General features: G+C 41.3%; 1 protein-coding gene across 50 annotated transcripts in view; it reads right to left on the bottom strand.

Moving 5' to 3' along the window:
- Sorbs1 (sorbin and SH3 domain containing 1) overlaps window positions 1-13,911 on the bottom strand; it is a 231,072-nt gene that overhangs the window by 158,949 nt on the left and 58,212 nt on the right. For all 50 annotated transcript variants that reach the window (XM_078035284.1, XM_078035215.1, XM_078035343.1 and 47 more), the window contains exon 2: window positions 7,815-7,903. The gene's annotated coding sequence lies outside the window, so the exon portion shown is untranslated. The remainder of the gene's footprint in view (window positions 1-7,814; window positions 7,904-13,911) is intronic.

The following is a 13,911-nucleotide window of genomic DNA, read 5'->3' as shown; positions in this document are numbered from 1 at the left end:
ATACAACGCTAAGTGAAGCAAGCCAATCCCCGAAAAACCAAAGGCTGAATGTTTTCTTTGATATGAGGATGCAGATGCATAATGGCGATTGGGGTGGTAGCATGGGAGGAATGGAGAAACTTTAGATAGGGCAAAGGGGAGGGAGGGGAAGGGAGGGGGCAGGGGGGTAGAAATGAAGGTGGAATGATTTAGACATCATTTCTCTAAGTACATGTATAAGACATGAATGGTGTGAAAACACTTTGTATACAATCAGTGTCTTGAAAAATTATGCTCTATATGTGTAATATGAAATGAATTGCATTCTTCCATCATGTATAACAAATCAGAATTTTTTAAAAAATGATTCTGGGAGAGAAAGTGCAGTATCAGAAGAAATAGAAATGCGTCTCATGACAACTCATAAAATAGGAATGATTTGGATTAAGTTTCCATGGTTATTCGAGTTTCAGGTTGAGTTGTTGGCTTTTACTTGTTAAGTTTCTTTTCTATAATCTACTGGACACTTTGGAAGACATAGGTCCCCCAAAAAACAGACAACTCTTTGTCTCATTAAAACATTGGTAGCAGCAATGGGTACAAGGTACAGTTGGATGGTCAAGAGCACAGTAGGATAACTATATAACTATGGTTGATAACAATTAGCTGATTATTTCAAAATACCTGGTAGAAAAGATTTCAATGTTCCCCAAACAAAAGATAAATATCTGAAGGGGTAAATATGCCAACTACCTGGACTGATGACTATTAGATTATTATTTTACTAATCATTAGATTATGTATACATCCATTAAAAGGTCACACTGCACCCCATAAATGTGTACAATTATAATGTACCAATTAAAATAAAAATATATTTTTAAAAGTGGGTAACTTCTGTTCTCTGGTTTTATATTTTTGCCTACTAATTATAAAAAGTGGGGGAGTGGGATAAACAATGTTCAACTTTTTCAAGTTCAATAGTTCATTTCTATTGGAAAGGGAAAAACTGATATTAAAAAGAGCAAATAGAATTAGCAAATTTGTACAAATGCTTCCAACATGGTAATTTTATGAGTAAATCACATTATACAAAGTATATTATATGTTTCAAAACTAATATGACTTGATATTTGTAAAGAATACTAGAAACAACTACAAAAAAATAACTATTGCTTTCTTTTCTTCCCCTGGGATAGAAATGCACAAATATCTTTAAGGAACAAACATATTTGTTTCACCCTACTGCCCCTACTATTTTGCTCCCTAATATTTTAAATTTAGTTTCACTATTTTTAAGTAGAGGACACCAAATGTTTTGTTGAACCTCAAACCCCTTCATTTTTCAAGATAAGATTTTAAACAGAAGTAGTAAGTCAGGGGTTAGGTCCAAATAGGTAGCAAGTGGGTGGCACTGTAGTGAACTGGGACATGCATACTGGTCCACTGCTGCCAACCACATGGGAATATGGCCCAAATAATGCCAGAGATTCTAGTTTTTCAAGAGTAGCTAGAAATAAAATTATGTGAAATTTCCTGACTTTTACAATTCTGGCACCTACTTCAAAAACTTATGAATACTAGTGTCTTTGGGCAGTCAGTTTGCAACTGGCATGGAAGACCACATGTTGTATATATGACAAACTCAGGGAACAAATACAACATCTAGAGACATGAACTCTGTTAGAAAATAAACACTAGTCTCTCAATCTGTATGTTTCTACACACACACACACACACACACACACACACACACACACAAAACCAGCTTTTCTTTTAACCAGAGAAGGGGGTTGAAGAGGGAATAAAGGAACCTGAGGAAAAAAAATGAAATCAAAAACTGTTAGAAAACAAAAATGGTAAAGGTGCCTCTGATTCCTTTTTAAATGAAAGCAATCACCAACTTATATAAAATCATATTTCCAGCTTCTGAGTCCATATTGGGACAATTCTGGAAGCTATAAATTCATGGAAGTCAGAATTCCTTAAGCATAGTTATATGCTCTAATCTTTCTCTGTGTAATCAGAAGAGTCATCTTAGAGTGGGTGCCTGCCACAGAGAGCTCTCCAGAAGAGCTACATTTAGAATGGTATGTGTGACTAAGCATGATAGCTGAGTAAGGGAGTGTCACCTCCTAAAAATGCAAAAGGGTTACATATGCAAATCTTGTATGTGCACATATACCTTAAAGGGGTTCCTGACCCCTCCCCCCATTTAAGAACTAAACTAGCTGATTACAATCAGGAAGTTCCAAATATGCTAAGTCAACATGCAGAAATAATCGTTGTCTTTTTTTTTCAAGCATGCCTCTGAAGAAACCAGTTTTTATTTAATCATGTTGTAATCAGCAGACCAGAGACATTCTCTCTGAGTGGAGAAAACACTGAGTCATCTCTGTTGATAAGGAGACTGCAGGATGGGTCTGTAGAACAATCAGGATGATTTTGTCCTATGACATGCGGTAATCATTGGAGATGACGTCAATCTCCTTGTTTCAGTGACAACTCCAAGCACCATATAATGTTTACTTCCCCAAACATGTAGGGACAAAAAATATATTGCACTCTGTTTATTCACAATAGCCACTAGATGGAAAAGGAGAAAACATCTCGTTTTTACACATGACCAGCAAATGTGACCCAACTTCCTGCTTGATAAAACAGTGCAAAATCACTTGTGAACATTTCGTAGAAATATCACCACCTAGGAATGTCACTGTTGCACAAGATGGATTTCACCTCTCTGTAGTTCACAACAACACCTTATAAACCTCTGGTTTATAACATAAGTCCAGAAAGACATTTCAAGACAATGACCACTGCAGAAGCTACCCCCAAACAGCACCCACTCTCAACAGCAGGGTGGTGCTCAGCATCATGGTTTCTAAACAGTGAATTGTACTGTTCACTTTCAGATAAGTGACAACTTGTGCTAACTCCATTTTGAGCACAAGGAAAGACAAGGAAAATGAGCCTGGGCTGCTTTTGAATTTGCCTGAACTCTGGGGTCAGAAACTATCAACCACGATGGATACCAAATCTCATATTCTATTCCACAATGTCATAAGACTTTGCTCTAATAGGCCACAGCAAGATGCTCAGTTGAAATAGCTTAATTTGTAGGTCAGCTCATGGCAACTAAACCTCATTTAAAATTCTTATTTTCCTAGAGCAGCTAAAGAAAATATTGACCAGAAACAGCCTTAAATCCTTTTAGAAATACGAGGGAAAAAAGAAAGAAAGAATTTGGTCTAATGGACATATTCCCATACATAAAAAAATTTTGAAATTCAACTTAAAGAACCCTAGTCCTAAAATGCTAAAGAACATGAAACTGCAGATCCAATAAAGACAAGGGGACATTGTGAACAGGCCATGGCCTTAATCAAAAGACACATCAAACAAGAGCAGAAACAGACCAAGGGGTAAAGGAACTTATATTTGTTTCTAAATTGTCAATTAAGAGTAAAAGGGATACTATTCTTATCCTTTTTATAAGATGATATGTAAGCAATGCAAAAAATTCTAAAGTCCAAAGAGGTACACAGTGAGAGGTCAGTCTCCTTCTTATACCACTCCCCTCCCGACTGGCTGCTCATCTTGGGTATCTCCTTTAGTGCTGGACCAAAGCCCTGGCCTTTGTTTTGTCTGCCTATTTGTTTTAACTTATAGAGGAAACCACCATTTTTTAAATGCCCCATTCAAAAGCACGGAAAGATCCTATCCTTTTATTCCTGAAATTACTGAGGAAAGAAGCAGGGAACAGAAATATTCCCCCTAGTAAGCTTCATTTTTAAAAATTGAATTTAGGTTCTACTCTAGGAGAAAAAAAGACAAATGTAAACCAGAGTTGATGCCACTCATCAAGAATACCGTTCCCCTGAAACCTTCATGTGCCATAAACCACTGGTTACAGAGAACCCTACAAAATGGATGCTCATGTTCCTGAAATTAGATGCTCCAGAAGTTCCATTCAGAGTATTTTCACTGAAATCCAGGGGTCTTAAAACACATGTAAAAGCAAGTTAGGGACTGCCCATTGTACAAGGGATTTAAAACAGCCCACAAATGCTACTTATCACCCTGCCCTTAAAGCCTGTACTGTTTTCCCCTTCTGTTGTCATCATTTCCACAAAAGGCCTGAGTAGACCAACCAGGTGGGGTGGGTGGAGCCAAATACTTACCAAGAAGGAACTCTTGAAGATGCCCTGGGAGTGGGAAGCTAAACTGAAGGGCACCCAGAGGCAGGGGAGCAGGAGGTAGGCAGGCAGGCTTTGGTGCGGGTGATGGTAGGAATGTCTATGGGGGCTGGGAAGCAAGGATAAAGAAACTCACCAGAAAGCTTGAAATGGGGAAACTGAGGAGCCCAAAGAGAACAGGGAGGAAGCTCAGAGGGAGGGCTTGTCTAGAAATGAGCAAAACCAACATGGAGCAGCTGAAACCAAAGCCAGAATCTCAGAAATAGATGAAAATGTGTATAAATATCAGACAGAGGTGGTTGGGGTTATGGGAGGTACCTGAAACCTTACATCTACTACAACCATCATGGCACATGTTGGCTGCTTTTTATCCTACAACATTGATCCTTGATATTTTGAAGATATTTTAAAGATCTTCTAAATTGTAGTCCTGCAAAGCATGATAACCGGTTTGGCCTCCACAGAAGTTTATCACATCTAACCTTTGGTGCACACGTTTTTCATTTGAGTAAACCTTCAGTTAATGAACTTTTAGATGATATAATTATAGGATTTTAAAAAATCTAAATGTCTGAACAATGAATTAAACTTAGTCATCAAAACAGCTTGTTGAAGTTCCAGCCCATATAAAGAACAATGCCGTTTACAGGTTATTGGCAAAGGATGCTAGTCTTTCTGCTTGCCAGCCAAAGGCACAGCCATGTGCCAACTGCACAAATGCAGTTTATAATTCAGTCATGTGACCAGATTCAGAACTATGAAATTGTAAAACCAGTTTTCTTGATTTGGAGGCTGTCACAGTATTTCAAATTTTTATGTAAGGTGAGGTTTTAATTACTGCATTTACATCACATTATCTCATTTGTATAATTCATATTTGCATAAAATGGAATCCTATCATATTTATTAATTAGTATGGGACTTCATTTATTTCTTTATAGGGATTTTAGCTGAAAATCCACCCTTTGCCTTCCTTCTTTGTCAAAAACCTACACATCTCCTTTCTCTCCCTAAATGATCTCACCCAAACTCATAGTTTTCATTACCATCTATATGCTGACGACTCTCAAAGGAACATTTTCCAGGCCCAGCCAACTCTACATCTCTATAAGAACACAAAATGGACTTCTTAACATTAACAAGGCTCACTGGGTGTGGTGGTGCACGCCTGTAATCCCAGTGACTTGAGAGGCTGAGGCAGGAGGATTACAAGTTCAAAGCCAGCTTCAGTAATTTAGTGGGACCCTAGGCAACTCAGAAAGACTTCGTCTCAAAATAAAAAATAAAAAGGGCTGGGGATGCGGCTAAATGACACCAGTTCAAACCCCAGTACAAAATAATAAGTTAAAAATAATAAATATGGCTTAAATAGAACTCTTGAGTCCCTCTTTGTTCCCCATCTCAGCAAATGGCAACATCATCTACCCAGTCAAATGCTGTGCTCATCCTTGACCCTTCTTTTTGCTCATATCCCACTGAGGAGGCTCTTGTCTTCAAGATATACCCTGAGCCTGACCACTTCACATCATTCTGTCATCACTACACCCTTATCCCCTGCCTGGACCACTGCAAGGGTCTCCTAGAGGTTACACTGATTCTCCTTTTGTCCTCAAAGTCTATTCTCTGCTCAGAATCCAGAGGAATGATTTTGAAACACAAAAGACCATACAGGCTCTTGCACTTAAACTTCTCCAATGGAATCCAATCACTCTCTGGGTAAAATCCTCACTCCTTATCATGGCCTGTGCAATATGGGCCCCATTTACAAGTGATTTCATCTCTTTATTCCTCCCTATAACCACCTCTAGCCCAAGTCCAGCCAAACTGGCTGCCTTCCTGTTCCTCTAGCATGACAAATGCATCCTACCTTAAAGTGCTTTCTTTTCTCTTGCTGTTTCCTTTGTCTAAACACTGTCCCCAGATTCCTTTACCCCTGCTGGTCTCTGCACAAGATGGCTCAGTCAATCACGCCCTTTCTCTCTCTCATGCCTGTACACACACACACACACACACACACACACACAGAAGCCTTTTTGGACTATTCTTTCAAAAAGAATCCCTTCAGTCCCTCACCTTGTTTTATTTTTTCTTAGTATTTATTACTACCTGAAAATACATTTTCTATTTAGTTATTTGTTTACTTCATTCATAAACCGTAGTGAGTACCCATCAGGTACAACTTAAAGAGCTGGAGATACAGCAGTGACTGAGACGAGCAAACTCCTCAGGCCTCACGGAGCTCACGTTCTTGTTTGTCAGCCCCACTGTTCCTCATGCGATGAACAAATCCCCAGTGCTCAGAGCAGTGCTTTGGCACAGAGTAGGCACTGACACATGTCTGCTGAACGAGAGGTCCTGCCACCTGCAGCCATCTGCTTCCCTGGGACTCCAACTACAGAGCTCTTCCTGCCTATCAGATGGGGTTCAGGTAGGACCTAGAATGTCCACCTTGCTCACCTTATACACCTAGACAGAGCAGTATGGACAGTTAGCCTCTGTGGCTGAGTTGGGCTCCTAACTCTGGGCCTGTCTGTCCTAACTGCCTTTACCTTTCTATTCCAACCGCAGGACCCTGCAAGCTCCCCAGGTGACCGTGCCACTGGGATTTGTCTCACTGGATCACAACAGCACCCAATCCACATGGTGGAAGCTGATTAAACGTCGACTGGCCCACTCCCCTTTCCAAAAAGGGGCTGGAGTCAAGATGCAGGGGTCACTGCTCACAGGACCTTCAGCATCAACCAGCTATCACGCCCCCAAGTATCCTCATGTCAGCACCGAACACAATGCTAAGGACATATTTTTGTCTCTTTCAACTACCTCGGAAATAAGATATTTACCAGGTGTGATGAGTAATTAAGTTTCTTCCAAAGGACATTTATTAACTGTGAAATGATCTGATCTCAAATAAAAATGAAGATCATTGTGTAAATATAGTTAATTCATCTTTCAAGACAACAGCAGCTACAGTGGTAGAAACAAAAAAAGGAAAAGATAGAAAACATGAATCTCTTGAACCACTCTGGAGATCTAAGAAAACAGGTGTGTAAAATTCACATTACCAGCATATACATCTATGAGAATAATGTTCCCATTTTAATGCACTGGTTAACTAAGAGGTGCCTGGCTTTCCCCTCTCTCACAGGATTAGTGGATGAAGACGTCTATGAACATTATAAAAGCAAAGGGAAGAAGCCCCTGGCTGGGAGTTGGCTAAAATGGGATTCCAGCTTGAAAAAGTGTGTTAATAAAATTAATAAAGTGTGGAAGGAAAAAAAGAATTGTCCTTCTCTACATCTCAGAGCCAAATAGTATGGCCTTATACTTGCCCAGCACTTCATTCCCTTGGAAGCATTTCCAAATTCATTATCTCTTTCAATCTTCAAAACAAACCACCCTGCAATGTAAACAGGGCAGGATACATTTCTCTAATTCACCTAAGTAATTCACCACAGTAAAAATGGTAAAATCCAGAAATATATAGACCCAGACTAGTGTCCTTTCTCCTCTAAGAGGAAGGTTAGCAGAGTTCTCTTCAAATCACATTCTGCAGTTGACTAAAAATATTTTCCTTTACTGCAGCAGAAGGAACACACACACACACACACACACACACACACACACACACATATTCACCAGTGGCTTAAGGTGGTGGGAAGATGCATTGGTCCTGGAGCTCTGGGCAGAAAAGGGGTTTCACAAACTCTTCCAATGGATGCCAACTCCTGTAACGACAAATATATAGAATACCTGGTGTGAATCACAAAGACACTGTGGCCTTACCCCAAGGGGACCCATCTAAACACCAATTGCCAGGAACCCCATGTAGGTTCAAAGTCCCCATCCTCCTCTTCCAGGCCAACTCCCTTCCCCACCCTGACTTTCCACAGTAGAACAAGAATCTTCAGTGCATCCACAGAAATAGTCTCCTGAAGAATGATAGGAACTTTGGCAAAAAAAGGAGCTTAAGAGATCATCTTCAACAGGAATCATAAACTAGTGGATCAACGTCTAGCCTACAGAGGTGTTAAATGTCATCTGCAGGGTATGTTCAAAGAGTATGTCACATAAAATCCCTCTAGACTTCCAGCAAAGAGAGCAAGGAAGAAGAGGAGAAGGAGGGAAAGGAGGAGAAAGAGGAAGAAGAAGATGATGATGATCTGTCAATATGACCCATATTTGTGTCTGTCAACAATCAGCTGGTGCTAAATAGCAGGTGCTCTTCACAGGCAGGCTTGGCTGCTCCTTACTGTCTTCTCAACATATACAGAGGAACTGTGGCCAACACTTATAACTGATTTTGCATTATTGTTTAGGTAATGCTGAAATATTTTTATCTACTCATGATTCTAAGGCTACCAGAAAAAAATATATATATATATAAATAAAATAAACAAATCTATGCACATACTTGTGTGTCTCAAAATTAATACTTAGCTGTAAGAGAAGTATTAACGTCAAGGAAACAGTTGAAGCTTCTACTAATAAGTCTCTACTAAAAACAGATATACCTACTAAAATGTTTTGCATTCCTTTACATGTCACCAAAGAATATAAGAGTAAATTGTAGCCGGTTCCCTAAGAATTTATTTTTTAATACGACATTTTTCAATAATTTCACTGCTTTAAATACAAATTGGGGGGAACTGTCCATAAATGCCATTATTTCAAAAGTGCTTAGTTAATGTCTCAAACTATCTAGAACACTATGCTAGAAAAATCTCCCTTAATATGCACCTTAAATATAAGACTATAAGTAAGCTCAGGTATAAGGTACTGGCACTGTAATAAGTGAGCCACTTACTCAACTTCAAATTGGTGGGAATTAATTATATCACTCTGTCAAAGAATTCACTAATTCATTAACTCAACAAATATTTACTGAACCCTGTAATTACCAGACAGCGTGTGAGGTAACGGAAACTCACAAGTGAGGAAGACCCCTACATTGCTCTGCCTGAATTAAAGACACATCCAGACACTCCAAACAAATTACAAAACAATCAGAGAATATAATGATCTGGGCATGCATGTGTGTCATGGGAGCCCTGAGCAGAGGCACCTAATGCAGAGATGAAGAGATACGCCGTAGCATAGAGGATATCCTAAAATTGGATGGGATGGCCAGGTATGAAGGAGATGGTAGAGGGAAGGTGGGGATCCCAGACCATGAGATGATATAGGCAAAAGCAAGGAGGTGTGAGCAGCCCCTCCAATTTGATCTTGTCCAGATCTTTTATTACCTTGTGGGGCTTATGCCCCTTGCCTTATGCCACATCACCCAACATCTACTGGGCTTTGATACACAGCTCTGATACACACTCAGAACATGTCTTGTATGTTCATATCAAGAATTCAACCAAGTCAGCCCTGCTCCCTGGCAAGGCTTACTTATAATTTACTTGGGACAACCACTATTGTCCAAGAATTTGTAGGGTCCAAGCAACATGGTGGTAGAAACCCTGAACCTTTTATGAGATCTCTGAGAAGACAGTAAATAAAGATTATTTTTTTTCTTGTACCAGTCATCGGTCCTGCCTATCTCCACCTCAGGACCTGGATTTCCATGGCCAGAAGTTACTATGCATTCAAGCCCCAGAATGAATGTTCCTGAGAAAATGTCTCAGAATATCCACCCATCAAAATCCTGTGTGTGTGGCTGGGGATGTAGCTTGGTGGTAGAGCATCGGCACAGCATTCACAAGGCCCTGAGTTCAAACCCTAGCAACACACACTCATGTACACAGAAAAATCCCCAAGTGGAGTTCTCTTCATGTATAAGAAAGAGATGAGCCACCAGCCCTGATCTCCACTGAGATGGAGTCAAGAGAAAGCAATTTGGATAAAGCAGCTTGGAAAGGGGCTTAAAGAGGAGTAAAAGCCCCTTATGGTTGGGGTTCAGGTTCACAGTTTGAAGGCAGTATAAAGACACAAGGAGGTAGTGAGAAGAGCTTCCCTGGAAGCGTAACTGGTGGGCCAGTTCCCAAAGCTGGCTAAAAATTAAAACCACCTGGAAAACTTAAAAAAAAAAAAAAAAAACCCTCCTAAGACCCAAAGGCATTAAAACAGACTCTGGTTTAGAGGCCCCAGAATGGGTCAAAAGTCTCCCACAGGTGATTTTGATGCCCACTTGGAAAAGAGTATATTTCACCCAGAGGCCTCAGAAACTCCAGAACAATGTCTCTGAGGTCATTAATTAACCATCCTCCAGGAAAGATCCAACAATTCAGGCTGAGGGCAGCTGCATATTCTTAGTATGTTTACCCACTCTGTATTGCATTATGACAACCATTGCTTCTTCTTATTTCAAATAAATTAAAAACAGAATGGCAACTGGGTAAGTGGAGGGGACCTTTGTGTGCACACCAGTGCCTCCTATACTCAGCCTCAGTGCCTCCAGTCAAGGGGGCTGTCCAGTCTCAGCAGTAGATCGGTGCCTTCACATACCTGTGCAGGCTCCTCCGGCAGAACAAAGGTCCTGAGGATGTCTGGTCATCACAGGGCCTTCGAGGAACAGTTCTAAGGTGCAAGCACTCTGACCAGATCCTTCCTGCCATCAAAGGGCAGGACACTGAAAATCAATGCAATGTGTGGAAACCTGCCAGGTCAGCTGAACACTCTCTTTCCAGATTTCCACTTTGTGGTCATGTAACAGCCTGAGCAGTCCCATGCCAAGAATGGCAAAGTAAATGCCACGTACCACAAAGATGACAGACAGGAGTAAGTTGGTTCTCTGAATGGACCAGCCTAGAGAGATCTCTTCCCAGATATCACCAGGTACTACCAGGTGACCTTCAGTCAGCCAGCCCCACAGAAACCCAAAGCTGGTCAAGGTCAACCTTCCCCATCACAAGGCCCACAGTATCCATGCTATCCTTCAACAGAAGACAGACACATTCGGATGTCCCCTTCAGCCCAAGGAACCTCCAGCTGAGCCATAATGCAAATTGGAAGAGTTTGGGAAGGGAAGGAAATCTAGGGGAAGCTCAAGACAGTAATTTGCCTCCTTCTCTGGCCCTCATTTTTAAAGTGGACTGTTCATTTTTTTCTGTTGTTCCATTACCCTGGCCTAAAATAAGACATTTCCCTGGCCCAATGTGCCAAAAGTCATCACAAGTGTTGTTTCAGACCCTGCCAAAGACCTTGAACCCTCACCTCTCTCATCTTCATCCTCTTCTCTATCCCACCCCAAGGATGTAGAGCAATGATGGCTGTTGTGAAAGTCACCTTTTGCCACCCTCATTCCTACCAAACATCAATCCTGACCATGCAACCTGCTCTGGACCAACAGGAACTCCAGTGTTCAAAGTGCACCCAGCAACCACGCATCTCTTTTACACGACACAGGCAACTTCTATTTTTTTTTCCATTACTTTTCCACCAGCCTAAAGATGGAGAAGGATCCAGCTCATATTTGTTTTGCCTTTTTGTTGTTGTTGTTTTGAAATTAGGGAGTCTTTGTTTGACTATAGATCACTGTATCCCAAAATTGTACCTTGAAACTCTTTAGTTTCCTTTAAAACATACCCCAAACTTCATGCCACCCAACACAGACTTGGCTCCTCTCATTTTTTTTTTTTTTCGAATTCAGGACCCAAGTTGCTTCCTGAGCTCACAACAGACTCTCTCCTTCTCCTTCCACAAGTTCTAACTCTTCTACCAACAAACCCAGAGAGTCTAGAAGAGAAAAATCCCCAACTGTCCTTGAGGCTCACCAACTGGGAAGGAAACAGATCTGAGTAACTACTTCATTTTTAAAATCATACCACACTAGTTATCTGAGATGACTCCCTAATATGTGAAATGAATCCCAGCACGCACAGGCATTCTTTTGAATTTGGAAGGAATGTCCTTATTTGCAGGACAAATCCCACTGGGGCTGAAACCAGTGACAACATCCTCAGGCTCTGAACCCCACTGAAGCTCTGTGTTGCTCTCTGCTGAGGTGGCTCCACTTCCCAAACACCTCTTGCCTCTGGTCCCTGGGCCCAGCTGTCCTCCCACCACAACCACTGGCAAAGGAAAGTGAGTCTTCAGGAGCTTTTTAAAGCTCTCCCACCTACTCCACAGATAAAGCAGGAGGAGGGAGAATAAATGTTTCCAAGTTCCCTGAATGACACAAAGCTCACAAAGTACAACAAAATTAGTTGAAAAATAGCAAAATGATTTTAGCTTCCCTTTAAAAAAAATAATAAAGCACGCCTACTTTAAATGATTCACAGTGACTTGATACTTTCTCTTCCACTAAGATATACATTCTTCCTCCCCAAGCTGACGGCTCTGTGCAGCACCTCCATCCTAAGACAGTGTAGGGCCAGATCTCCCAGGGCCTTGTACTGTACGATTCGGTTCCCCAGAGAACATTTTGACAAAGTCAGAGTATGCTCTGTAGAAACTACCTCTTTCTATTTGCTGGTCTCTCTGCCTGACAATAAAAAAATAAAAAACTCTTCCTGACTCTTGCCATGGCTAGAGCATTCTCACCATTGAGAGCTCAGATCCAATATCACCTCTCAACTGAGTCCAGCACTAACAACCTAACCTGCTTACCAGCAAGAGTCACTTTCTTAGGAGAACCTATCACCATCCATTACTATCTTATTAAACCATATTATGGGTACAGGGTGGAGGGCAGGAATCTTGCCTGATTTGTTTATTGCTGAAACCCCAGCACTACAAAAGTTCCTGGTGCATAGCCAGGTGTGCTGGTATATGCCTATTATCCCAGTGATCAGGAGGCTGCAGCAGAAGGATCACAAGTTCAAAGCCAGCCTCAGCAACTCGGTGAGGCATTTAGCAACTCAGTGAAACCCTGTCTTTAAACAAAATATAAAAAAGGGTTAGGGATATGGCTCAGCGGTTAAGTACCTGTAGGTTCAATTCCTGGTACCAAACAAAAAGTTCCTAGCACATGACTCAATATAATTGCCAATGAGTGGTGGGACGGGGTGGAGGATAAGCAAATGGAGGTGTGAACAAAATCAAGAGCCCTCCAAAGATGCCCCAAAGCATGACTTCATCATGGTCTCTGGAATGGGTCTCCTGGTATCTCTTGTTTAATTCCTCTCAACCCTGCTGTTCCTCAGATTTTTAGCTCACCCACTCTGTACCTCTAGCTCACCCCAGTGCTCACCCATAGATAGTCAATTCCCAAGTTGGAATTCTTCTTCCTATTTTGTATACATTCAAGCATTTTCAGTTTGAAAACTTTAGATATTCACAGGGGTATATGACCTTCTATGACCTCAAGACTCAAGGATCTGACCCAAGCGCACCCCTCAAGCCACATCACTAATATGTCAGTTCATCCTCCTCCATCATCACCAGTGAGCTCAGGGCTTGGCTCTGTGGACCACACAGGTCTACATCTTCGCTCAGCCCTCTCCTGCCTAAAGCCTCCTTCTGCCACCTCACTACCTGTTAGCTCCCTTTCAACCCCAAAATCCCCTCCCCACCAGGTTGGGCCTGGTGCCCTTCCTCTCTGCTCCGTAATCATGACTCTTACCCCAACATTATGAAATTATCTTTCATCTGTCTGTTTCCCTCAACTGACTATCCCTTGATAGCCAACATGCAATCTAACTCATCCCTGCTGGCCAAAGTCTGTGCTCAATTAACACAATGAACTCAACTGAATTCCATACCTTGTCTTCTACTCACAATTTCCATTTTCTACCATGGCTCCATGAAGAACCCTAACATTCAGCACTTGTGAAAGAAAATATTCTGTTGG

This window comes from Ictidomys tridecemlineatus, chromosome 1, assembly GCF_052094955.1.
Source record: "Ictidomys tridecemlineatus isolate mIctTri1 chromosome 1, mIctTri1.hap1, whole genome shotgun sequence".
Taxonomy (NCBI): Eukaryota; Metazoa; Chordata; class Mammalia; order Rodentia; family Sciuridae; genus Ictidomys; species Ictidomys tridecemlineatus.
Note: the sequence above shows the minus strand (reverse complement) of the source record. Positions and strands in the feature narration are given on the sequence as shown.